The 27623-nt window shown below is 45.2% G+C and overlaps 1 pseudogene; it reads left to right on the top strand.

Moving 5' to 3' along the window:
• The first annotated feature begins 946 nt into the window (after positions 1–946).
• Positions 947–25545, top strand: LOC136499716 (putative disease resistance RPP13-like protein 1; annotated as a pseudogene).
• Positions 25546–27623: the final 2078 nt, after the last annotated feature.

The following is a 27623-nucleotide window of genomic DNA, read 5'->3' as shown; positions in this document are numbered from 1 at the left end:
CACGCTCACGCTCCGGCCCGCCTCTGACCTACGCCGACGATGACCGAGCTCCTCACCACCACGGCGATCGAGCTCTACCCCTGAGTTCCGGTTGTCGTGCCTCCTCCCCCCAATTCGGCGACCGAGCGGCGCCCCCTCTTCCCCTATGCCGGCTGATCTGGAGGCCGCGCCCGGCACACCTCTCGCACCGGTAGTTGAATGCCGGCGGCCTGCCTCCACCTGCGCGGGCGGCCAGTCGCCCTCTCTCCCTCCCATTCCAACTGCGCGGTTACACCCAGCACCACCCCATCTCCTCACCGCGCCCAGCACCATGCCATCTCCTCGCCTCGCCCAGCCTCTTCTTACGCCGGTCGTGCCCCACCCCGCCTCTTTTTGTCCCGTGCCGGAGGTGTCTCCCCGCCTCCCCTCATCTCGCGCCAGCTGCCCTGGCGCACCGACCCCTATCTCCTCCCGCGCGCTGTGGCCCCACACCACTTCCTCCTCTCATGCTAGATTTGCGCCGCCCTTTCTCTCCACCTCCTTCTCTAGCGGAACCGGCCCGTCTGGTGCAGGGCATCCACCCGGCGTCAAGGTGAGGTGGAGCAGCGGCGGCGGGGGGGGGGAGCTGCAGGCCCGCGGCGGGGGCGAGGAGAGCGGCGCGGATAGGGAAAGGGTGGAATGCGTGGAGGGAAGCCATCACGCGCCGCGCGGGCGGCGAGCCGATCTCTCCAGGCTCCGGTGTAGGGGTGGGCAGACAACGCAGGCGGAGGCTGAAGCGCGCCTGCGCCCGTGCCCCGCGGTAGCGGCCTAGCTGCGGCAGGCTGCGCCCTTGGAGGTCTCCACGACTCCACATCTGTCCATGCCCGCTAACGTGCCGCGCGCTGTCCTTTGCCTCTGCCTCGTTTATGGCACACACCGGCTCAGGCTGCCCGAGCGCCGAGCAGCAAGGAACCGAGGAGGTGCCGCCATGGGGGGCAATACGACGATTCTAGCAAGGGGCCACTCGCGTCGACGGCCACCGCGGAGGAGATTAAGCCGTGGCCAGCACACCTCGTTGGCCCGCCGATTCTGGCAAGGGCCTCTCGCATTGACAGCCAGCGCAGAGGAGATCCGGCGTGTGCCGTGGAGGTGGAGGTTGGATGCGACAAGATCCAAGGTGGTGGAGCAGTGGCGCCCGTATGTTTCTGACGCTTCCTCGACCTCCCCAATCTTCCTCGTCGCGAGGTCAAGTGCTGCACCAGGTCAGTCGCCGTCAGCCACACCCATTTGGAATTTCTCCCACTGCTTCAAATGGCACTGCCATCATCCATGTGTTCGTGTTCGCCCAGATCCGGTCCAAGACGCATCTAGGAGATTCGGGAGATTTAACTTTCTACCTACATTTTTACCAGCAAAGACAAAAAAAACAGATACAAAAATATCACTTTTGCTCACGTGACACGCCAGCCCTCGCGTCAACAGGGATCCAAGTCAGCGTACGGGCGTCAAATGTCTCTCCTACCCCTGCTTCGTCGGGACACACTCCTCAACATTTGACGGTGTCTTCTTCTTCAAGTTGGAGAGGAGCAGAGGATGAACGGGCTCCGACCGATTCCGGCGGCCAGGTGGCCGGCAACGGCGATGGAGGGGCTGCGAGGGCAGGGGCGTCCTGACCCACCCACGCCTGGGGGTGGCTCAGCCGGAGGTGGCCAAGGCGGCCCGGCCACGGCTGCTGGTGGCGGGTGCGGCCACGGCCCAGCGCTGGAAGCACTCTGGCGTGCTATAGCGGTGGTGAGCGTCATCAGCGCACGATGGAGCGGCTGCTAGCAGCCTCAGGGCAGGCGGAGGTGGGTCGCAGGGTAGGCGGAGGTGGGTCAGCTGCCTGTGGATGTGCACGTCGGCAACGACGGGGTCGCGGTGGTTCCCGGCGGCGAGGGCTCAGGCGAGCGTGCGCCATGGCAAGGTGGCTAAGCGGCGAAGCTGGAGGCGTGCTCGGCTCTGCCCGCAAGTGCGTGCAGTAGAGGGAACGGTGGTGGCTGAGCTTGAGGCTCGTGGCCATGGCAGCCGGTCCGCACGCAACCGGCTAGCTACGCACGCACGCAGTGGCAGCGGCGACGGCCCGATTTTGGGGTTGCTTCGGGGGTCTCCAGCTCGGGCGGAGAGGAGGACGAGGTGGAGGCGGTTGGGGTGGAGATGGCGTGGAGGGCGGGGAACGTAGCAGTGTAGCTCGGATGGGCCATGGCCATGGCGACTGTGCGTTCAAGCAGAGAGAGCAGGGGCAGGAGAGACATTTGACGCCCATATGCTGACTTGGATCCCTGCTGGCGCGAGGGCTGGCGTGCCATGTGAGCAAAAGTGGCATTTTTGTATCTGTTTTCCGTCTTTGCTGGTGAAAATATAGCGGCAACCGTTGAGATGCTATCTGAGGAGGTGCCAATCATTATAATGGTAAAAAGTGGAATCTCGCGGGAGATTCCACTACTCATGACTAGCTTGGATTTTGGTCCTAGTTTTTTTTTTTTTTTTTTTTTTTTTTTTTTTTTTTTTGCAGTGCCAATCTTCGTATCCCCACGTCCTTGCTCTCTCTGAACTGGCCATGGACAGGAACTTGTTTCCTCACTAGATCAGACATGGACAGAAGCTCAATCCTTCCATCAATGGTGTCCAAAACAAGAGATATGAGACTGCAGCGATCCAGTATGACGGAGCTCCAATCTACAAATGGTATTGATCTGAACTTTCGTTCTTAGCTGCTACTTCTTTATGATGGCTTCTTTTTTCAACTTTGAAACATGTAATCCACATGGTGTGCTGTGCTTAGTTTCCATCGAAGTAAGTAGCGACCACCATTTTGGTATTAGGAGTTGGTTACTGGTTTGTTTATGTTTTCTTTTTTTAATTCTTGCAAACATGTCCTTCCCAGATTTGTTCATGCAAGCAAGCAGTGGGCTTCATGAAGGCGTCAATTGTAATGTAGACAAGGCCCGATCTTTCGATAGCTACGATAGCGTCGATTGGTGGAGACTCGACGTTCACGATCTAGGCTTTAAACTAAGATTGATTCGGACCCCCGCAACCGTTACACCACTGTTTCGTTGGTTATCAACCACACGAACGCGATTGACCTCGCCGAGAAGGCTTTCCTGCAAGCGAATCGAGAACACAAGCAAGAACGAGATGAACGCAATTTGAAATTACAAATAAATACGAGGCTTATGATAACGAGGAGTTCAAGTCTTTATTCAAAAGAACTAATCACCACAGACGAACAAGATCAAGAACGGGGGGCCTGGTTCACAGCAAGCGGCCTTGGCGGCACAGTTGCAGGAAAACGACATCTGTTTCACGAGGAAATGAAGAATTAAAAAAACCCAAACCCTAAGGAGAGCGACGGCTGCTAATTATAGAGCCCTGGACGTCACCCCCTTGGACGCGCCCTCTAATGGGCTCTAAGACGATACACGGCCCAACGGACCAAAAGACGTTGTCGCAGCACCATGGCAGATTCTGGACGTTGACTTTTTTTTATGATTCATGTTGATTCCGAAGGGCTTTTGACGTGAGACCACTTGCATTGGCTTTCTTATCTAATTAGCTTTCTATCCATACGTGGATCGTTGAAAATGGAGTTCGGACGTGCCCGTGTAACCAGTTTTAAGACAGACTGGTCCTAGAACCCAAGATGGGCTCGAACTTGATTTGGGCCTCCACCTTTGTGACTCGAACTGGATGAGCTTCGGGCCTCCTCGCTGATCTCCTCGTCCTCTATCTCCAATTATGGTCGTATGCATGGAACTCATGTCCTTATCTTCTTGATGAAAAGCCGTCCTCGGTGTCAATTTTGCTTGAAGTCGATCTTGCACAACATGAGGACAAACGAGGTTTCTAAAATAATGGAAATGGACAATGTTGTGAGAAAGAATATGACCACATGTCCAGGTTTATAGCTTGTCTTGTCCAACAGACATATAGTCTGCTCGATTAAAATATATACGATCTTTGCCAATACTATCCTGCAAAAGATTAGTACTAACAAGAAACATATGCTCCCTTTCTTTCTTTGGATTCCACTTGTGTTCGAAAAACAAAACTACAGGAATATGGCATAACAACATTGTTGATTTTATTGTCCTCTAGTTGATCATTACTTTGTACAATAAAAGGAGAATTAGGATTTGTACAAATGTAAACTCGTTGTATCAAATATTGTCCTTGGTTGTTATATTTGCCAAAAAACATGGTATGTATGTCTAGAGAAACATGGCAAATCAGCATATGCATAAAGTTTCTCCTCTAAAGAACTAAGATTACACGGAATATCAAATTCAATATAACCCAAAGTATTTAAAGAAGAGAACAATTTCAGCTCATCAACTTCACTAGCATTATGAATAACAAGTCTATTTTCAGCACAAGTGTTCGATTTCAGCACACATATAGCATGATCATTCTTTAATGATTGCATGGGTATAACATAAATATCATCATGCAAGTCATCTTCATCACAAGGAACATCAAGCAAATCATCTTGTGACAAAGGTAAATCAAGCGAATGCTCCACTAAAATTTGTTCTATCATAACATAATTGGTGGAAAAATTCAGCACATCAAGAGAACTCTCACCTTCCGTGAGTTTAGCATCATGGGCATTACCTTTGCTCTCATGTTCAGCAGGAGTAATAGTTGATGGTTCTGAATTTTCACATGAGGCTATGAGCATCTCATTTTTCTGTCTCGTCATCCTCGCTCTTTTGTACATTGTCCTGCAAAAGGTTAGACATAGTAGGAGGAATAACTAAAGATTGATCTAGTTGATGCACCTTATCATTTGAATTAATTACAAAAGATGGATTAACAAAATTTTCTCTCATAAGATCTTTCATATCATTCCATGTGTGAGGTTTATCTGAAAAACTTAAAGACTCCCACCACGTTGATGTAGAGTGTCTCAAAACACTAGTTGCATTTTTATTTTTCCTCCGTTCGCACATATAACTTTGTGCAAAAATATTATCTATTTTAGTTTTCCACTCAATGTACTCATCAGCACCAATACCATCATAAGTAGGCGGGGAAGAAAGAATAGATTAACCTGCGGGAGGAGGTGTAGCAGCAATAGTGCGTGGCTCATGCATCATTGATGTCTCATATCGGTACGTGTTATAACCTGTCATTGTTAACATCAAACAAGAAAACACACAAGTATGTATTTTCCTATCAGCTACTGTAGAATGTGGTCAAGGAGTAAAGTCACATACTCTCAAGCGTCTTACCATGGTCTTACAAGTGTTCTTACCAAAGCAACAGGTGGTACAATCGGTCGGTGACTGTGATACCGTTGTAGCTTGAGTGTAATAGTTGTAAGACGAACATGTACTTGGTCAGAAGAAAGTGAAGCTTGGACAGGCACAATATAGTAGCAAGAAATAGCAATAATTTAATTCAGAAATTGCAAAACTGAAAAGTAGTCCCAAGCTAGTCTATATCGTCGGCCTAAGCTTGTCCTAGACTTAGTTCAGACAAGCAACAATACTCAAAAGGATGCAAGCACCTCTAAATTTTTTCACACTTTTTTCTCCTTTTTTTCTTTATTTTTGTTTCTATTTTTTTTATTAGGTGCGGCTCATTTTTTTGTGCACCACTTTGCCTTTTACTCTTTCCTCTTTTTTTTGAATTCTCAGAAAAGTGTCGCAATAGATTAATACAGATCAATACATAAGCCAACTCATGAGAAAAAAATAGTGATGAAGAACAATCATGATTTAGGATAATGGCCTAGGCATGGACACCCTAACAGATTCTCAGGTGATAATTTTCGTTCCCTTTTAATGCACCAAACAATTGGAAATTGGCCAAAGGAATATGTGACTGGACAAGCAACAAAAACTGTTGCAGGGAACTTTTCTTTTCCTTCTGATCGGCACAAGGAAAATCTGAATTAGATAGATGCCCAAAAGGGTCACACCTAACCAGCAATAACTTGGACGTATTTCTTTCCAAAGGAAACAAACACTGCAATTAATGCTTTCCTTTCTTTTTCAACTTGCGCAAGAATTAACCTCAACCTAGCGTACTCGACAATAGACTTTCTATTTGCTCCTATGAAAGACACCAATTAGGAGGACGCAAACTCACGCAACCCAAACAAAGAACAAGACCTAAGCACGACAAACTCAAAGACAAAACGAGGGACTAAAATTCAAAAAAGCAAACGGAATCTAAAAAATTGCAGCGGCACAAAGGGGAGGTAGGATAGGGAATATGTGGTAGTGTATATATTTTTTGGCTTTTTGTAGACTATAGGTAATGCAAAAGCAGATTTAGTCTAAAGGAAAAAACAGAGATATACCTAACGGGCAACTAGGTCTTTGATACCACTTGATGTAGACAAGGTCCGATCTCCGATAGGTACGATAGCGTCGATTGGTGGAGACTCGACGTTCATGATCTAGGCTTCAAACTAAGACTGATTTGGACCCCCGCAACCATTACACCATAGCTCCGTTGGTTATCAACCACGCGAACACGATTGACCTCGCCAAAAAGGCTTTCCTGCAAGCGAATCGAGAACACAAGCAAAAACGGGATGAACGCAATCTGAAATTACAAAGAAATATGAGGCTTATGATAACGAGAAGGAGTTCAAGTCTTTATTCGAAAGGACTAATCGCCACAAGTGAACAAGATCAAGAACCGGGGTCCTGGTTCACAGCAAGCAGCCTTGACGGCACAGTTGCAGCAAAACGACGTCTGTTTCACGAGGAAATCAAGAACTAAACAAAACCCAAACCCTAAGGAGACCAACGACTGCTAATTATAGAGCCCCAGACGTCACCCCCCTTGGACGCGCCCCCTAATAGGCTTTAAGACAATACACGGCCCAACGGACCAAAAGACGGTGTCGCAGCACCCTGGCAGATTCTGGACGTTGACTTATTTTGACGATTTCCGTTGATTCCGAAGTGCTTTTGACGTGAGACCACTTGCATTGGCTTCCTTATCTAATTAGCTTTCTATCCATATGTGGATCGTCGAAAACAGAGCCCGGACGTGCCCGTGTGACCAGTTTATAACAGACTGGTCCTGAAACCCGAGATGGGCTCGAACTTAATTTGGGCCTCCACCTTGGTGACTCGAACCGGATGAGCTTCGGGCCTCCTTCTCGGTTAGGACACCCTCGCTGATCTCCTCGTTCTCTATCTCCCAGCATGGTCGTATGCATAGAACTCATGTCCTTATCAAATTGGGTAGGAAACTAATTTCGTGTGTGGTAACTATTTTTATCTCATTAGGTTTTATCCTCTCTGCCTATAGAATGATCATGGATATACAATCATTATATACTATTTTTATATACAATCATTAGAATGGTCGTATGTATGATCATGGATATACTATTGGATCGAGAGGTAATACTTATCATTCTATATCAATTGTTTTCTATGGCTTTACAACTGTTTCTGCTGTTCAGATTAGATCTCAGCAGATAATCACTAGAATGATTGTCTTTTTATTTGACTGCAAACTCTATTGCTCTCTTGTCTGTAACTACAGCAGGGGCAATTAATCCTTTGCCCATTTGATTAGTCGCATCACCAATTGCTGACAACCAAAATATAATCTCGATGAGGTGGTAACTACTAAGGATAGGGTACCAGTCCTCCCTGCAAATTAGATTGTTATAAACAAAGGCTCCTAGTTTTTTTTTATCTCCCACATGATTTTGTTTCCTGAGCTAAAGTGTATCAGTTTAGCTATGAATCTAGACATACAAGGACATAGTATTACATAGAGCACGTACATAGTGTAGGGACTCGTCATCTGCACGTGCGTAATACAAGGACTTGTCATGTGCACGTGCACAATATAGAAGGCACGTGCATGTTATAAGAAGGGATTGGTGGGCAAGACTAAAAATCGACACAGTACTCCGTAGCAATGGTCGAGTGTCTGTTTTCTAATATAGAAGGCACGTGCATGTTATAAGAAGGGATTGGTGGGCAAGACTAAAAATCGACACAGTACTCCGTAGCAATGGTCGAGTGTCTGTTTTCTGGCGCTTGCGGTGCTTGATCTAGCAAGCTGACAAAATTGATGGTAGTAGGCTCAGCCAGTGTAGGAGTATACGTAGAACAAGAGAGGAGGGGTTGTCACTCGAGAGACCACAGGCCTGTAGTCGGCATTTTGAAATGCCTGCCCGCGCCCGGGCATCCTAATTGCTTTTGCGCTTTTTCCCTCTACCGGCAAGGCTGCAACAAATCCTCTCTGTCTAAAGATGGCAAGGGAGCTCTGATACCTGACAGGTATTTGATCCACTAGTAGAGAACAGACCTTTGATCCTCAGGCAAAATGGGCTCTAGTCCCGACATTTTTTACGCCCGGGACTAGAGAGACCATTAGTCCTGGTTGGTGGCTCCAACCGGGACTAAAGGTCCCTGCCCAACGGCTACTGCGCCAGACAGAGGTGGCAGGGACCTTTAGTCCCGGTTGAAACCACCAACCGGGACTAAAGGTAGACTTTTACTCCCGGTTGGTGGCTCCAACCGGGAGTAAAGGTCTACTCTCCGGGCCGTGGCTGCGCCAGGGTTGGAAAGTTACCTTTAGTCCCGGTTGGAGCTACCAACCGGGACTAAAGGTCCCCCTTTATATCCCGGCCGTCTCCTTCTTCCTCCCCGAGCCCAAGCTCAGCACATTTTGAAGCTCACTGCACTAGTGTTCTTGCTTCCTCCCTCCATTGTTCCTCCATCCATTCTTCGATTCCTCCGTCGATTTCTTTGATTCCTCCGTCAATTCTTCAGTTGTAAAGGTTACCAATCTCATACTCTCATTTTTCATCATTGGCTTATCTCATATTGTTCACTATATATATTGTTTTTATTTTGTTTTTTTTATTTGTAAACAATTTGAGCTCAAAATAACTTATAGTTTGCATATTTGGATGAAGAAAGGTTAAAGTAGGTATTTAAAATTAGTATTCACTTTTTATTTCTAGCATGCATAGCACACTTCATTGTTTAGAGATATAGATAATTTTATAGTTTTTTAATTTTAGTTGTTTATAAAATGAGAAATTTATAGTGTATTAAAAAATGAGTATAGAGAGTAGATGGCAACTGCTTTCGGGTCCTCGGCCTCTCATGGGTTTCCAAAGCGACTTAGGCCGGGCCTCCCTCTCATTCCATGCGGCAAGTGTCGTGATGAGACGAAGATTGTGATGGAGTACCGAGTGAAGAAGGAGGGTCCCAACAATGGTTGTATCTTCTACAAGTGTCCGGATCGCAATGTGAGTTATTTTATCATATTTTATGATTATGGTTAGTTTATACCTATTTTCATGATGGTTGTGATTAAAGTTCTAATTTTTTGTTTTAATTTCAGTGGGATGGCAGTGGACGATGTTCAGGCTTCTACTGGGAGGAAGAGTATGTTGAACTCGTGCAAAAATATCTTTCACAACAGGCAGATACGGCGGCTAATGAGGCAGTGATCCAGCCGAAGAAGCCCAAAGATGTTGCACAATCGGGGGATCTGTTTGTTTTAGTTGAGATTGGTCGCGAAATCCTTGTGCTCCTGAAATGTATTTTAGTTTTAGTTCTTTTAGTGGTCGTTGGGATTGTCTACATTGTAGCGATGCTTTCATAAATTTGTACCTTTTGTGGTGGCACGCATGTTGTATAAATAATTAATTATGATCCAGGTTTTAATATAGTATTTATGTCATGTAATGCAGATGAGCCGGCATTAGATGTACAATGCTGATCGCCGCTCCCAAGAGTTCATTGACGGCGTGCATTCTTTGTTACGTGCGGCCGAGGCAAACAAACGCGACGGTTTCATATGCTGCCCATGTGCCATATGTAAGAATACGGTGGAATATCCTTGCTCAAGGACTCTTCATTCACACTTATTCAAGTCGGGTTTTATGCCAAACTATATTTGTTGGACGAAGCACGGAGAAACCGGTGTTGTAATGGAAGAAGGTGAAGAAGAACAATGGGACGACAATGATATTATTCCCGATGGTGCGTGCTTCAATGATACTGCAATGGGAGAAGCTGAAGAAGAGGTAGCCGCAGAAGATGAGCCTGCTGATGATGTTTGTCAGGTCATTCGTGACGCACAAAGAGAATGTGAAAGTGAAAAGGAGAAGATCAAGTTCGAGCGGATGCTAGAAGATCACAAGAAATTGTTGTACCCAACTTGTGATGCAGGGCAGAAAAAGTTGGGAACCACACTAGAATTGCTGCAATGGAAGGCAAAGAATGGTGCATCTGACAAGGAATTTGGAGAGTTACTAAAAATCCAAAAGAAGATGCTTTCGAAGGACAATGAATTGCCCGCCACTACCTACGAAGCAAAACAAGTTATCTGTCCTATGGGGCTAGAAATCGAGAAGATACATGCATGTCCTAATGACTGCATCCTGTACCGTGGCAAAGAGTACGAGAAATTGGATGCATGCCCGGTATGCCATGCATCGCGGTATAAGATCAGGCGAGATGACCCTGGTGATGTTGAGGGCAAACGTCCGCGGAAGAAAATCCTTGCCAAGGTTATGTGGTATGCTCCTATAATACCACGCTTGAAACGTCTGTTCAGAAACAAAGAACATGCAAAATTGTTGCGATGTCACAAAGAAGACCGTAAGGTAGATAATATGTTGAGACACCCTGCTGATGGGTCCCAGTGGAGAGCAATCGACAGAGAATTCCTGGAGTTTGCAAATGACGTAAGAAACATAAGGTTTGCTTTAAGTATAGATGGTATCAATCCTTTTGGAGAGCAGAACAGTAGTCATAGCACTTGGCCTGTTACTCTAAGTATCTACAACCTTCCTCCTTGGTTATGCATGAAGCAGAAGTTCATTATGATGCCTATGCTCATCCAAGGCCCGAAGCAACCTGGCAATGACATCGATGTGTACCTGAGACCACTTATTGACAAACTTCTCATTTTGTGGAATAAAGAAGGTGTACGTGTGTGGGATGAGTACAAATAGGAACACTTTGATCTGCGAGCATTGTTGTTCGTAACAATCAATGATTGGCCTGCTCTAAGTAATCTTTCAGGACAATCAAACAAGGGATATAATGCATGCACACACTGCTTCGGTGATATTAGAGGTGTATTCTTGAAAAAATGTCAAAAGGTCGTGTACCTTGGCCATCGTCGATTTCTTCCTGCAAATCACCCCGTAAGAAAGAAAGGCAAGCATTTTAAAGGAAAGGCAGACCACCTGACCAAGCCTCGCAACCGAACCGGTGAGGATGTACTCGATGTGGTCAATGATGTGAAAGTCGTCTTTGGAAAAGGACATGGCAGCCAACCTATTCTGAATGACGCTAACGGTCACGCACCCATGTAGAAGAAGAAGTCCATATTTTAGGACCTACCCTATTGGCAAGTCCTAGAGGTCCGCAGCTCGATCGACGTGATGCACCTGACGAAGAATCTTTGTGTGAACCTGCTAGGCTTCATGGGTGTGTATGGAAAGCCTAAGGACACATTTGAAGCACGACAGGACCTGCGTTGTTTGAGAGAAAGAGACAACCTGCATCCAGAGAAGACAGATGATGGATGCCATTACTTACGTCCTGCCAGCTACACTCTAAGCAAAGAGGAGAAGGAAATCATGTTTGAATGCTTAAACAACATCAAGGTACCATCTGGATTCTCCTCGAATATAAAGGGTATTATAAATGTGCCAGAGAAGAAATTTTGTAACTTAAAGTCCCATGACTGTCACGTTCTCATGATGCAATTACTTCTAGTTGCATTAAGAGGAATTCTATCTCCAAATGTACGTCTAGCCACCGTGAAGCTATGTGCATTCCTTAATGCAATTTCTCAGAAGGCAATTGATCCAACTGATCTAGCTAAACTATAGAATGATGTGGTTCAATGTCTCGTTAGCTTTGAGTTGGTGTTCCCTCCTTCCTTCTTTGATATCATGACACACCTCCTAGTTCACCTAGTCAAGGAGATTTTCATTCTCGGTCCTATGTTCCTACACAACATGTTCCCCTTAGAGAGATTCATGGGAGTCCTGAAGAAATATGTTCACAACCATGCTCGCCAAGAAGGAAGCATCGCCAAGGGCTATGGAACAGAAGAGGTCATTGAGTTCTGTGTTGACTTTATTCCCGACCTTGACTCAATTGGTGTTCCTGAATCGAGACATGAGGGGAGACTAAGCGGAAAGGGGACACTAGGGAGGAAAACACATATTGGTACGGAGGATGATCATTTCAATAAAGCACACTACACAGTTCTACAGAACTCCTCTTTGGTAGATCCGTATATTGAGACACACAAGGATCTCTTACGATCCGAGTTTCCAGGGAAGACTGAAGCTTGGATTACGCGTAAGCACATGGAAACTTTCGGTGGTTGGTTGCAAAAAAAATGTCAAGGTGATGAGAGCATCCATGAGCAACTGTATTTATTGGCTATGCAACCATCATGGCATATCGTCACATACAAAGGGTACGAGATAAATGGGAACATATTCTACATAGTAGCCCAAGATAAAAGGAGTACCAAACAAAACAGTGGTGTCCGCATAGATGCTACAGACCCGAATGGGAATAAGCAGACATATTATGGCCGCATAGATAAAATATGGGAACTAGAATATGCACCTACTTTGAAGAACCCATTGTTCAAGTGCCAATAGGTCAAGGTGACCGGAGGCGGGGTAACAGTAGACAACGAGTATGGAATGACAATAGTAGACCTTAGTAATATTGGGTACAAAGATGAACCATTCGTCCTTGCCAAGGATGTAAATCAGGTGTTCTATGTCAATGATATGTCTACCAAACCAAAAAGAGGGAAAAACGATAATGACTCAATCAAAAAGCCAAAGCGTCACATAGTTCTTTCAGGGAAAAGAGTCATCGTGGGAATTGAGGACAAGTCGGACATGTCAGAAGATTATGAAAAGGATGACCGAATTCTGCCCTTCAAAATGAACAAAGACCCTAGCATCTTGGTAAATGATGTGGACACTCTATGGTTATGACGCGGTCATAACCAAGGGACATACGTAAAGAAAAAGTTCACTGCTGTGCCCACTTGATGATATAAAGCCTGTTCGCTTGCTCGTAAACGATCATAAATTTTCAGCCAGGAACAGTGTTTTTCTCTCACACCAAACCAGCCAGCAGTAAATAATTCACGATCGTTTACGGTCTCCCGAACAGGCTGATAGTGATTTAATGTAGTGTGTGTTTGAGATATTATATAATAATTATGAATTCAGATGTTTATTATGTCATGTTTCAAATTAAATCAATGTTTGATTTGGTGGGATTTCTCTCTCGAAAAGTTAAATTAGGATATTGAGTGATGAAAAATTAAAATATTAACGTTAAAACGATGTGAAAACAAATTTCCTGTCCAAAACCAATAGTTTTAATAATTTTAATTAAACACTACATTTTTGCATTAACAAAATAATAAATATTAGTTACATTATGTTTTATAATTATAACAAAAAATAAAAAAAAGTTAGGTTATAGATTTTTTCTATGTGCAATAAAGAAAAAGAAAATCCATATTTTTAACAAAATAATTTTATGCCTTTTATTTAATTTACTATGTATTTAACAAGACTATTGCATTTCTATTAAAAAAATTTGCTCAAAACATGCGGGAAACGAAACTGCAGCTCACCTTTACTCTCGGGTGGGAAGCCCACCCGGGAGTAAAGGTGGGCTGTAGTTTCGTGGCCCGCCAAAAAAAAACCTTTGCTCTCGGTGCGTGTTACCAACCGGGACTTTTACTCCCGGTTGGTAACACGCACCGTTAGTAAAGGACCTTTACTCCCGGCTGGTGGCTGGCACCGGGAGTAAATCTCCCTGGTATATAAGCGCCAGTGCCTGGCGCAGATCGATCCCCTCCTCTTCTTCCTCGTCGAACAGCCACCCTTTCTCTCTTCTTCCTCGTGCCGCCGCCGGTCGCCGCCCCACCTCGCGCCGACGACCTCGTGCGGCCCTCCACCGCGCACGCCCACACGACCCCATTGATCTGCCTCCGCATTCATGAGGTGAGTTCTCTCAGCTTTCTCTCTCCTCCAACGCGCGCCGCTGCTCGAGTCCCACGCCGATCCCCGCGCCGACGATCTGCTCCTCCCAGCCCACCCAGGCATCGTAGAACGCCTCCATGTCGTCGAAGTAGTACATGCCGCCGGTGGGAGGGGGAGGACTTGGGCTCATGCCTAACGGCGCTCAGTTGCAGGCGTCCGGCAACATACCGCCCCTGTCAGCCTCACCGAGTTCATGCTTGCCTCCAACCAGGATTTCAATGACGGCAGCCTGGTGGATGTCTTCAACAATTGATTGGTTTTATTTGCAGTGTTCCGCCCAACGATGTTTTTTCACGACATTCATGGTGCTCGGTTGTTCATGGTAGTGGTGGTGGCGATGCTGGTGAGCTCGCACACCATGGTCGTTGTTGGAATCGATCGAGAGCCTCAGCCTTTTTTGGCTATCGGTCGTTACAGAATGCATCATCGTCTCATCGATACCTACCCGGCCGGAAGTTTCGTCAGTAGCTACTTCACCATTCCTGTGGCAGGCAGAGTCCATGGATGCAATAGGCACTATCGCAGATCGAGAGGCGGCCGCCGAATTGACTTTGGCTTTTTTCTCCTGCTGCGTTTAATCTTTGACAAATCGTTGCTTGCAATTATTGAGCCATCCATCCATGTATACATAGTACATCACTGCCGTTGTCACTCGCTAGAGTAACAAGTCCAGGTACGTGTGGCAGTCAAGACATGAACTATCGCGGTAGGCGCTTTTCATTAGTTTTGGCATTAGCATCGCTTTGTCCGCGTAGAAGCCAGCGAAGTCGCCGAAAGCGTAAAGCTCAGATGAGGCCTGCCCAGTTCGATCGCGCACGTCCGTCCGTAGTTGCTTCACTTGCGACCTCGATCGTGACATGGCAGTGTTGCATTACCAACTTGCTTTCTTGCTTTGCTTCTTCGAGTCACCGGGTTCAGACGCGAGCACAAGGAAACACAAGAAACCTGCTGCTTCGATCGTATACGGCGGAGCACCGCTGCCCTCATTCGCCCTAGGCTTTAGGGTTTATACGGCGAAGCACTGTTGCCCTCATTCGCCCTAGGGTTTAGGGTTTATACAGCGGAGCACCGCCGCCCTCGTTCACCCATGTGTATAAACATATATACTGCGGAGCAGAGCACCGCCACTCTCGTCACACTAACCTCTCTCGCAGCCTAGTCGATCAACATTCGTATTATCGTTATCGTTAATGCTAAACAATCACACTAGGGTGAATTGCGTCGGTGACTAGGGCGAACCGCGTTGTTGATGTCACCGACGTGGTTCGCCCTAGTCACCGACGCAATTCGCCCTCAGTCGTTTATGTATAGCCCTAATTTGCCCTAGTACCGACGCAGTTCGCCCTAGTGTGGTGAATTGCATCCGTGACCGAGGGGCAAGATTTAATAATGCATATTGTTTATAGATTTTACGCATGTCAGCAAAGATTTGACGTACTATATATTGGTTTTGTTTTTTGAAGCTAGATGGCTAACCCGAGAAACATGGATGAGGAGGAGTTGATGATGAATTTGATCAACACTGGCACTCAAGTTGTTGGCGATGATGGTGCTAAAAATAACGTGCAAGAGGATGCAGATGACGGGAGTCAGTACTTAGCTCTTGAACAAAATGAGCAACAACATATTGGCCAAATATATATATTTATTATTAGCTATATATATTATCATATGTCTTATATGTGCTCATGACATTAAAAATAATGTTTATGTTTTGTAGCCCTCTGGATCGACATCAACAACTACAACGAAGAGTAAAAATGTTCGAGGTCCCAAAAAGCCATTGGAGGGCCGCTTCATCATCTCGGAGTTCAATGTTGATACAGGCGAACCGGGGGGGGGGCAAATAAAACGAAATTCGTGCACCACTGTGGTTATCTTGTACGGGACCGGCTCCCGGTCAATACCCGTGAATGGAAGAAGAAGACCAATGCTCCTCATATCAGTTTTGTCTCCGATCATGACAAGACATTAATTTGGAATGATGTCTTGGAACATTTCATGCTCCAAACAGATGGTTATGATGATATAATAGATGGTGATGAATTGAAGGAGCGAGTTAGGGATTGGGCAATGAAGAAGATGGCCACCCAGTTTTAGACTTGGAAGAAACACCTATACATGACGTATGTCAAGAAGAACATAGCACCAGATTTCACTGTCCCAGGCCCGATCTCAAAGCAGAGGCCCTATTGGGATGAGTTTGTACAGTACAAGACATCGGAAGAGGGTGTGAGTCGGGTGATAAAGAACCAACATAATGCCCAACAGAAGACATACCACCATAACTTGGGATCAGGTGGCTACCCGACTGCCATTAAGAAGTGGAACAAAATGGAAGCAGACCTTCTTGTCAAGGATATCACACCAGAATCACTCGAGTGGGGAGAGCGTGCAAAGAATTGGTTTTTCGCTCATGGGGGAACACTGAACCAGGAGACAGGGAAGTGTGTTTATGGCGCAAGACTGCAAGAAACAGCAGAAAGATTGTTTTATGCTCAGAGAGCTACTGCTAGTGGTGCGTTGAGGCCCAACAGAGAGAAGGATAAACTGACATACGCCATCAGGACTATTGAACACGGTGGCCGAACTAGAGGCAAAGGAAGTGTCTCGTGGGAGCATGGATTCCCTCAGGACAGACCTTCCTACAGAAGCCACTAGAGAAAGAAGGAAGAAGAGGCACAGCGGCTCCAGAGGTTGGAGGAAGCAGTGCGTGAAGCATAGGAGCGGGAAAAAAACCTTGAAGCGAGAATGCAGGAGGAAATCAGAAGGCAAGTGCAAATAGCAGTGAGTGCAAGCAAGCAGGCATCAGAGCCAGGAATCAACATTAGCCAATCTGTTCAGTTGAAAAGCAGCTGCGCTTCCACGGAGATATCAAATCAAGGGGACACAGGACTGTGCTTCCCTGTGGATGACGTCACTGAACCTTGTACATCGTGTGAGCTACACATTCCGAAGGGGAATTCCACAATCAAGGTGGCTATCGGTCTTGTTAATCCTATCGACCGAACCAAGACACCAAGGATTCATGGGAATATAATCCAAGAAGGATATGCTACCATCTCAGTAGATAAAGTTGAAAAAGGTTTTAGTGATTTGCCTCTTGACATTCCTGGAGGTGATGGCGAGAAGACTCTAGGAGAAGTAGAGAAGACATTCATTCTATGGCGCAAGCGCTACATCATCATTCCCGGGATGTCGCCTCCACCTCCTCCTGAACTACCTCACCATAGGTGCGGATGAAAACACTACATCATTAATTTATATTGGCTTAAATAATTAACAATCTGCTCATAATAATATGTCATTCCTTTTTTTTGTAGCAGATCCTCCCCCAACCTAAGTCCTATTGTTCAATCGCCAGATCATCATAGTGCTCTGTACGATGACAATGTGTTGGAAGGCGAGGCTACATCCACACCATCTCCAAGGAGGTCTCCAACGCCGCAGCCGCCACCTCCAAGGAGGTCTCCAATGCCGCTGCCACCACCTCCAAGGAGGTCTCCAACGCCTCCCCCGCCCCCGCCTACCAAGAAGACAAGTACTAGCAAGAGTCCAGCCCCGCAAACAAAGAACCAGCCTTCGTCGGCAAAGAAAGCCACCGTGAAACTAAGGGCTATTCCCAAAATAATATCTGAAGAGAAGGAAGAAGTAACTAATGCATATAAAAAAGATATGTCCAGATTCTATGTCAAACTTAAAAAGGATCAAGAAGCAAGGAGTAACCCAGAGAAACCGTACTTCTTCGTAGCTCCAGATATTCTAAGAAAAAGGTGGCTTCTTACCAGCAACAACAGCGGGAATCTCGTAAGCCGTCCAAAGCAACATTAACGGACTATGACCGCACTCTCACCAAGTCAATTGAGGCGGCACAAAAAAAGAAGCGGGCAGGGAAAGGAGTTGCACAACTCAGACAACAATCGCACCAATCAGTCCCCCCGCTAGTTGTTGGTAATGAATATGGTTCGAATTTAGGATTAATGCATCAGACAAACATACCTCCGGATGTTGATTTGGATCACCTTGGTGAATTTATTGAAGAGACTAGTCTCGACCTTTACCATATGTTTGGTGATGGAAACATTGAGAGTGCGGCGGAGGTTGATATTTAGAAGAAAAAATTTGTACTAGGCCAGAGTCTATACAACCCTCAAGCCTTAGGTGATCTAGGGACGCAAATGTACCTGCTAAATAAGTGGTACATGCAGGCGTCTACCGGTGGATACTTCTACGTTGGTGTCAAAATTAGAGACGAACATTGGTTCCGTGGCGATGATGTTATGTATGTTGACTTTGTAGAATTTCATCAACTATGCCACCTGACCTCTCTGGACAAAGTTATCATTAGCTGATATTGCCTGTAAGTAATAATTCTTTCGATCTATTATTAAACTCATCATATGTGTGTATATGCATATAAATTATCCTAACAAGTACTATATATATGCAGATTTACAATGACAGAGTGCAGAAAGAAAGACTACAATGAAATTGGTTTTGTTGATCCCCATATAGTATTCAAAGACCTAGTTACTCCAAAGCCTAATTGGAAGTCTGAGTCAGAGAGTAACCTCATGAACTTCTTAGTGAACCAACGCCACAAGAAGGATATACTCTTTCCCTACAACTTGAAGTGAGTGTTAATAATGTCGATCATCCTTAATGGCTCATATGTTGATTCTAGTTAATTAATGAGTGTTATGCGTTATATCCTATTAACACATGCAGCAATCACTGGATATTGATGGACATCGATCTGGTGAAAAGTCACTTGATAATCTATGACTCGATGAGAAAACCACAACAAGACTACCAAGATATGATAAATATTATTCAGATGTAATTTTGGTATCTCTAGCAACTATATATACACACAAACATGATGATTAACTATATCTGATGATGTGGCAAAATTTTTATTGGGCAGTGTTTGGAAAACCTTTATTGAGAAGCAACACATGGGAAAAATGCAAAGCGCCACTGAATGTAATCCCTTTGAAAGTAAGTCCCCTAAATCGCATCATCTTTATTAATTAAACATATAGCTTTCACTGGATCACCAAATTGGATGACAAATCTTTTTCTCGTAAAGTGGTGTCTGAGGCAGGAACAGGGCAACAACTACTGTGGTTACTATGTTTGCAAGTTTATCAAGGAGGTCTCCCAAAGAACTCCTACAGAGAGACTCAAAGTACGTTAAAAATACACTATATATTCATTTAATTATTATTATTGATTATGTTACTATGTCTTTATATATATATATGTATGTACATATATTAATTTATTTTCCTTTAATTCAAACCTGTAGGCTCGATGGTTGGAGGAAAAGGTCATACGACAAGGCCAGATCAAAGCAATTCAAGAGTCTATAGCCGGATTTTTTAATGACCAGGTCATCGATTCCAAGGGCGAGTTCTACTTCGACCCAACACTGCCATGGAAGCCAAGCTAGAGGATGCGAGGAAAATTGTTATATCACAACAACTGTAAAATACACATATGCATGCATGCATGTAAATATATATATGATGCATGCATGCATATATATATATATATAGTTCTATGCTTGAATTGTGTCATTTCATTGTGCTTGAACCAAAACATACTAATACGACTTCGAAAACCTATTTTGAAAAGAAAACAAAAAAATGAAAAGAAAAGAAAAAAGAAAAAAAAACCTTTAGTCCCGGTTGGTATTACCAACCGGGACTAAAGGGTGCCGGCCTCGTGGCATGTCAGGAGGCACTTTTAGTCCCGGTTGGTATTACCCACCGGGACTAAAGGTCCCCCTTTAGTCTCGGTTCCTGACCCGGGACTAAAGGACCTCCCTTTAGTCCCGGATGCTTGCTCCCGGGTGGGGAACCGGGACTGGAGGGGGTTCCCCACCGGAAGTAAAGGTCGTCTCTGTACCAGTGATCCATTAGGGGACGATGATGTGATCATATCTTTACCCGAGGGTATATAAATTGGCAAGAATCCATCCCCGACAGGTATAGCGGGTACGGGAACGTTCTCTGTTTACCCGTCCCCGTTACCCGTTGGGGAACCCGACTATTTGAGCTATCATGCGAGTATTAGACCCAAAGAAGCTCAACATAGGTATTTTGGTCCAAATCTGAACAATCATATATATAGTTTGTGTGTTCTAGGAACCATTGTTCAGTTTTTCCTCACCATCTCCGCCAGCAGCATAAGCATGCCTGCCTCACGAGCGCTCGTGCCCCTCACTTCCTCAGTTCGATCTCTCTGCCACCTTTGCTCGTCCTCCTCGCAACCTTGCTCCTTCTCCTTGGCATCTCCAAGACTCTGACACTTATACCCGGGTGAAAAAGAAACGTCTCCGATTGCAATGCTGCGACCCCAAGTGTCCTTGTTTATCGGATATGCAGTACCCGTCGGGTATCTATTATCCGACCGATGGCCGATGGGTACGGGGATGGGCAATAATCTATACCTAAGACAGTTAACGGGAACGGCGACGGAATGGATTTTTCATAGCGAGAAAGAGAACGTTCCGACGATACCCGACGGGTACATCCCCATTGCCATCCTTATCTCTGCCCTTTTTGCTTCAAAAGGCATACGCCCTCGGTGGCAAAATAAAAGTCGTTCTCGCTTTCCGAAAAGTTAGCATTTTTCAACTTTGACCACTTATGTGTAAAAGAATATTAATATTTATAATACATAATTAATATCATTAGATAGATCGTTGAATATACTTTAATAATAAACTTATTTGAAGATATAAATATTACATGTATTTTCTATAAAGCTAATCAAATATAAGAAAATTTAATCTGCACGTATCTCATAACAACCTTTACTTTAGGACACCGAGAGTATTGCTGCGGCACAAGGACAAGGAGGGGGTCGCCCACGTGCCGTCTTGTACCCAAGGACAAGGAGGGCCAAGGACAAGATGCTTTGGCAGCAGCAGCCGCCTTGCTGCTTCGCTTGTCTGAAGGCATGACTAGCAAATATCCCTATCTTTTTAGAGTCAACGCTACAGAGGCTCACGGCTTCCAAAAAAAAACTAGTAGAATTGTGCCCATGCAAGTCCGGTTCGCTAGTCTCAAATATAGTTGAAACTAGCTGACAATACTGTTTCGGCTGAATTGTTGTGAGAAAAAAACACTGTTCCGACTAAAAAAGAAGCCAAATAAGTCGAATATGAGGTAAGCCGAACAGAGCCAAAAGATTCTTTCTTTTCATCCACTCTCAAAATTTGGTTTGTTGCACGGGGTGTTTGGTTCCTTAGACCCAATTTTAGTCCATGTCCCATCGGATGTTTGGACACATGTATGGAGTATTAAATATAGACTAAAAAAATAACTAATTACACAGATTGTGACTAATTTGCGAGACGATTTTTTAAGCCTAATTAGTCTATGATTTGACAATGCGGTGCTACAGTAAATATATGCTAATGACGGATTAATTAGGCTTAATAAATTTGTCTCGTAAATTAGTCTTCATCTGTGTAATTAGTTTTATAATTAACTCATATTTACTCCTCCTAATTAGCATCCGAATATACGACGTGGCATGGACAAACACCCCCGTAGTCGGAGGGACGATGATAGGATGGCATAGTTTCACGGGGAACACGAGGGACCACTGCACCATGTAGATCTGTAGTTCGCAACATTTTTATCAGTTAGGCCCTGTTCGCGTGCCCTTAAATCTGACTTAATTCGCTTATTTTTTCATCTAGAACCATATTTTTCTCTCACAAATTCATCCAGATTCCTCTAAAATTCAGACAAGCGAACGTGCCCTTAACTCATTTTGAGCTGACCTTTGATTTACATTTTACAATCTTTATCCTCAGAGGGCATCGCGAAGGAGCCACCAGCGATTTCAGTGCAACAAAGAGATTGTCTCCGTGCATGTGAGTAGAGGTTGTTAAGACACTGCAACAAAGAAAATGCATCTTCGTGACTGTACCTGCAAGGGTGTTCAGCACTTTGAGTCTACTTCAGCTTTTATATGTTGTATCTGCAGGTCACATGGATATTTTTGACTGCCTAGAGCAAGGCGTGATCGGTTGGATGTGTGCCTTAGGCCTGGCTAGGACCAGAGCCAGGTTGGATTTGTGACTGTCTCAACTCTCAGAACTAGTGGTGCAGTGGTTTGTTGCGGGTGCGGAGAGCGGTCATTGTCGGGTAAGCCTCCTTCCCCTCTCCATCGCCTCCCTCCCCTTCGTCTCTGTGTATTTGGCCTCATATAATCCATCCTCTCTGCCTTTTTCATGCAGTTCTGTGTCTGATTTGTGCCGTGCGCATGGGAAAGAAAGTTCTGCAGTTCTTGATTTTTGAACGAACATCGTCTCTTGATTTGGCCTTTGAAGGAAGTTCGTTTTTTTTCCTCCAATCCCCCGCTAAATCCTCTCTCTCTTACCAATATCATCCAGATCTGAGTTATCCTACATTTGTTCTCCCCTGAACTTGGTGTTCTGTGCTGCTAACTTGGAAGAATCCCCCTCCACCTCCATTGTCCAGGCTGCAGAGATATATGAGAAGTGCTAGTTCTCTCAGCTTTACTTCAACAGTCAGGGAACCATCAATATCGAAACCTTCATCAGGAGCAAAATGAGTTGTCATTCAGATTAGTTAACAAAAAACAGCACGTCTTCAACCATCTGTTGTCTGCATGCTCGTCCAGTTAGACATGTTTCCAAATTTTGCTTTACAATGTATTGCAGTTGAGATTGACATAAGTGTTATCCAAAAGGGGCTCAAAGCTTGTTTAGTTCCTCCCAAACTCCCAACTTTGGCACCTCCGTCATATTAAACTTGCGGTACATGCATAGAATACTAAAAGTAGACGAAATTAAAAACTAATTACACAGTTTGGTTGTACTTTGCGAGACGAACATTTTGAGCCTAATTAGTCAACGGTTGGACAATTATTACCAAATACAAACGAAATGTTACAGTGACGCTACCGTACATTTTTCCAACTTTGCACATCCAAAGTTTGACAACTAAACAAGGCCTCAATCGGAGGTTTTCATAATCAGGGATTTCGTAAAGTTGATCCAGATAGATGGTTATGGGCCAATGAAGGTTTGGTTAAGGGCCAAATGAAGGTTTTTTAAGGGACAAACAAACACATCTTTTGATGACCATCAAGCGAAAGAAGAAACGCTCTCAGGATGCACATAGTGATCTGCAGGTTGAGGACAGTCATACTAGGAATGTGCAAAAACAGTAGACTTTCTGGGTCATATTTGTGTTGCTGTTTTGTCACTTGCAACAACAGTAAACAGTGCGCAGAAGCAGACAGATGACTGCTATTTCGCTAAACCGAAGCATTGAGTAGTCACAATTCCTACCACATCTAGGCCGATGGTTCACGATTAGTTTCATCAGACACAAAACAGTAGGAAAGGAGCATGTTGTAACATTCATCATGTTGTATTGGATGAACGTAGCATTCACGTGTTAAAATGATGCTGGAATATGTGTATGTTTCCGTGCCTCTCTTTTTTACTCAAAGGACATTTGGCGTGTAAGATTGTCATTCACAAACAGATTATGGAAGCATTGAGGCCTTGTTTAGTTGGGTGAAGTTTGAGATTTTGGCTACTTGTAGCATTTTCATTTTTATTTGGCAATTAGTAATCAATCATGGACTAATTAGGCTCAAAACGTTCATCTCGCGATTTCCAACCAAACTGTGCAATTAGTTTTTTTCATCTACATTTAATGCTCCATGCACGTATCGTAAGATTTGATGTGATAGCTACTGTAGCATTTTTTGGGAAAACTTTTCTAAACTAAACCAAGCCTGAGTAGTATATAGAAAAAATTAAAAAAAAACACAGTACATCTTCAACCATCTGCTGCACCGCTACGGGAACCGGGCAGAAGGGCTGTTGGGCTACCAGAGCTGCAGAGCCAGCACCAGCCGCCGCCGCCGCCGCAAGCCTCTCTCTATCTATAGCTGACCGGGACGGCGGGAACAAGATATCTCTTTTTTTTTCTTTTTTTTTTTGAGAGAATTCTGTATTTGGCACTGAAACAAATTACTCTTTTGTATTTGGCACTGGAAATTTTAAACTTCCTTATCTAGCATCAACTTGAAAATTCTTTCCGTATATGACACTTCCGTCCATTTTGATCATCCATCTATTTGTTGACTTCGTTGACCATGTTAGTTTTTCTTAATAAGTACAAAAATACCCCTATGTTTATTGATCGCACACATATGCTCGGCAGCCGCTACTAGCGAAACTCGCACGCTCGCTCGCCTTCTTCCCCGTCAGTCTTCTCTCCCTGTGAAAAAACACAAAACCCGAAGCCGGAGGTGATGAGGATGGGGCGGAGGAGCCGTCGAACGCCGATGCCCAGGAAGGCAGATCGACGCGCGGGTCCAGCAGGGGTCGCGGCAGCGGGTCGGGCCGAGCTTTCGGCAGGGGACGCGGTGGCGGGGCGGGCTTGCCGACCGGCGCTGGCCCCATCTCGCGGGGTGGGGGCGGTACGAGGAGATCACGAGGCGGCTCCACGGCAAGATCGACGGCATCTGGGCGAGGTACGAGGAGATCGCGTCGGACAAGAAGAAGCTCCGGCTGCGGCCCAGCGACGGCGCGCCCCGGCCCGCGGCGAGCCCGCTCGTGCGAAGCAGCGCGCTTCCCCGTCCCGAGCGCCTCCACGGGCGATAGTGCGACATCGAGAGGGTCGCCGCACTGGTACGCGGGGAGCCGGACGGCGGGAGGACCTACGCTGTTGTGCCCATCGTCGGGATGCCCGGCGTCGGGAAGACGACTCTGATGCAGCACGTCTGCGGCATGGAGGCCGTGAAGTCATGCTTTGAACTAACACACTGGATTTGGGTATCCCAGGAGTTTGACGTCGTCAGCGTGACCCGCAAGATCGTCGAGGCGGTCTCCAGATCGCGCCCGAAGTGCGGCGAGCTGAGCACGCTTCATGAGCTCATAGTCGAGCACCTTGCGGGGAAGAGGTGCTTGATCGTTCTCGACGACGTGTGGGATGACAATCCTAGCCAGTGGAACAGCCTGACGGCCCCGCTGGGCCGTTGCGCTCCGGGGGGGCGCGGTTGCCATGACGACGAGGAGCAACAAGGTTACCAGGATGGTGAGCACCAAGGTGTACCATCTCAGATGCTTGTCAGATGAAGACTGCTGGCGTGTATGCCAGCGACGGGCACTGCCGAATAGTGATGCCAACATCGACCAAGAACTTGTAGAGATCGGTGAGAAGATCGTGAAGAAATGTCAGGGCTTGCCATTGGCGGCAGAGGCAGCCAGTAGTGCCTTGGGTGCTTCAACCAGCTGGAAGCACTGGGATGAAGTCCTGAATAACGACTTATGGGCTGACAATGAGGTGAAGAATCTGGTACTGCCGGTGCTGAAGGTGAGCTACGACCACCTGTCCATGCCGCTGAAGCGTAGCTTTGCGTTTTGTTCATTGTTTCCAAAGGGCTTCGTCTTCGACAAGGATCTGTCCATTTATTCTTTTCCTTATTTGTGATATTCGTGCTTTCCTTATTTGACATTATGTCAATTTATTCTTTTCTTATCTGGCACTACATGTTGCTGGTATATAGAAGGGTATATATGTCATTTTAGGTGGCACTTGACACCGTTACTGTATTAAATGGACGGAAGTGCCATATATGGAAGGAATTTTCAAGTTAATGCTAAATAAGGAAGTTCAAAATTTTTAGTGCCGAATACAGAAGAATGATTTATTTCGCTGCCAAATACGGAATTCTCTCCTCTTTTTTTAGCTGACCGGGATGGCGGGAACAAGAGAATCAAGGCCTTGTTTAGATCACCTCCAAATTCCAAGTTTTTTCACTCTCTCTCCATCACATCAATTTTTAGCCGCTTGCATGGAGCATTAAATATAGGTAAAAAAAATAACTAATTACACAGTTTAGTTCGAAATCACGAGATGAATCTTTTGAGCTTAGTTGGTCCACGATTGGACAATATTTATCAAATAAGACGAAAGTGCTACTATTCATCGGGTTGAAATTTTTTTGCAATCTAAACATGGCCAAGTGGCGTGGTGGCACTGGCACCAGTGCGCCTGGCACATGGAAACAAGACAGAGGGAGTCAAAAGATTTCCGATGTTTTTGCAGCCTGTTCGGGAGGCCGTAAACGATCGTGGATTATTTACTGCTGGCTGGTTTGATGTGAGAGAAAAACACTGTTTCTGGCTGGAAATTTACGATCGTTTACGAGCAAACGAACATGCTGTTGGTTTTTGAATTGCACGCCCGCGCGATTGAAAAAGTACACAGTACCTGTTCGTTTGGCTGTGGCTTGTCATAAACGATCGTAAATTTCTCACACAAACCAGCCAGCAGTACTTCTTCATGAACCAGCAATGATACGAACCAGCCAACCGAACAGGCTGAGGAGTGCGTGTGATGGGCATTTGAAATGCCTGCCCGCGCGATTGAAAGCATCCCCAGGCCCCACGGCGCCTACTAGTCCTGACCACGTGCATCATGTAATGGGTGGAGAATTTGAAATGCCTGCCCTGCTGCTTCGTTTGTCTGAACGAGAGACTTGCAAAGATCCATCTCATGGCTTCCAAAAACAAGAATTAGCCATGTGCCCATGCAATATTCTTCCTTTTGATCCACACTCAAAATTTGGTTGTTGGTCGTGCAAGATTGTTCATTTTGATCCACGCTCAAAATTTGATTCGTTGTAGTTAGAGGGGATGATGATAGGATGGATCATAGTTTCACCGGGAACACAAGAGACCACTGTACCGCATAGAATTCCCTTTATTTTGGGCCATGTTTAGTTCTCTCGGGCTCCTGAATTTGGCACTATGCAAAAAGAAGATTCTCCGTCACATCAAACTTGTGGTACATGCATGAAGTACTAAATGTAGACGAAATAAAAAACTAATTGCACAGTTTGTTTCTACTTTGCGAGACGAACGTTTTGAGCCTAATTAGTTAATGGTTGGACAATTATTACCAAATACAAACGAATGCTACAGTACTCTACCGTGTATTGGGCGGCGCAAAATTCAGCCAACTAAACGTGGCCTTGAAATGAAATAAGCTATGAACAGAACTGGTATTTCCTCGTGAATAGTGTAAACTGAGATCTTGATTCTACAGAGCACCATTCCATTAATGTGTGTGGACAAGTAGAATTCCTGGTTGCATGCAAGTACTGGTGATCAGATTTACATACATATATTTCCTTTGGCCTGTGGCAGCAACTGGTACAATCCAGCCAGGTCCTTTGATCCTCTTCATTAGAAAATGAAAGAAACTAAATTAGTCAAATGCAATAAATTAAATTGGATGGCAATTGAGGAAAATTTGAATAATATAAATCTCGAGAACTATAGAACATACCTCCATCTAAGATAGGCCAACCCAGGCTAGGCCCTGTTTAGTTCCACCAAATTTCCAACTCTGACACTATGCAAAAAGAAGATTTCCCGTCACATCAAATTTGCGATATATGCATGGAGTACTAAATGTTGACGAAATCAAAAACTAATTGCACAGTTTGGTTGTACTTTGCAAGACGAACGTTTTGAGCCTAATTAGTCAACGATTGAACAATT

This window comes from Miscanthus floridulus, chromosome 13 (genome assembly GCF_019320115.1).
Source record: "Miscanthus floridulus cultivar M001 chromosome 13, ASM1932011v1, whole genome shotgun sequence".
Taxonomy (NCBI): domain Eukaryota; kingdom Viridiplantae; phylum Streptophyta; class Magnoliopsida; order Poales; family Poaceae; genus Miscanthus; species Miscanthus floridulus.
This window is presented reverse-complemented; position numbering and strand designations above follow the sequence as displayed.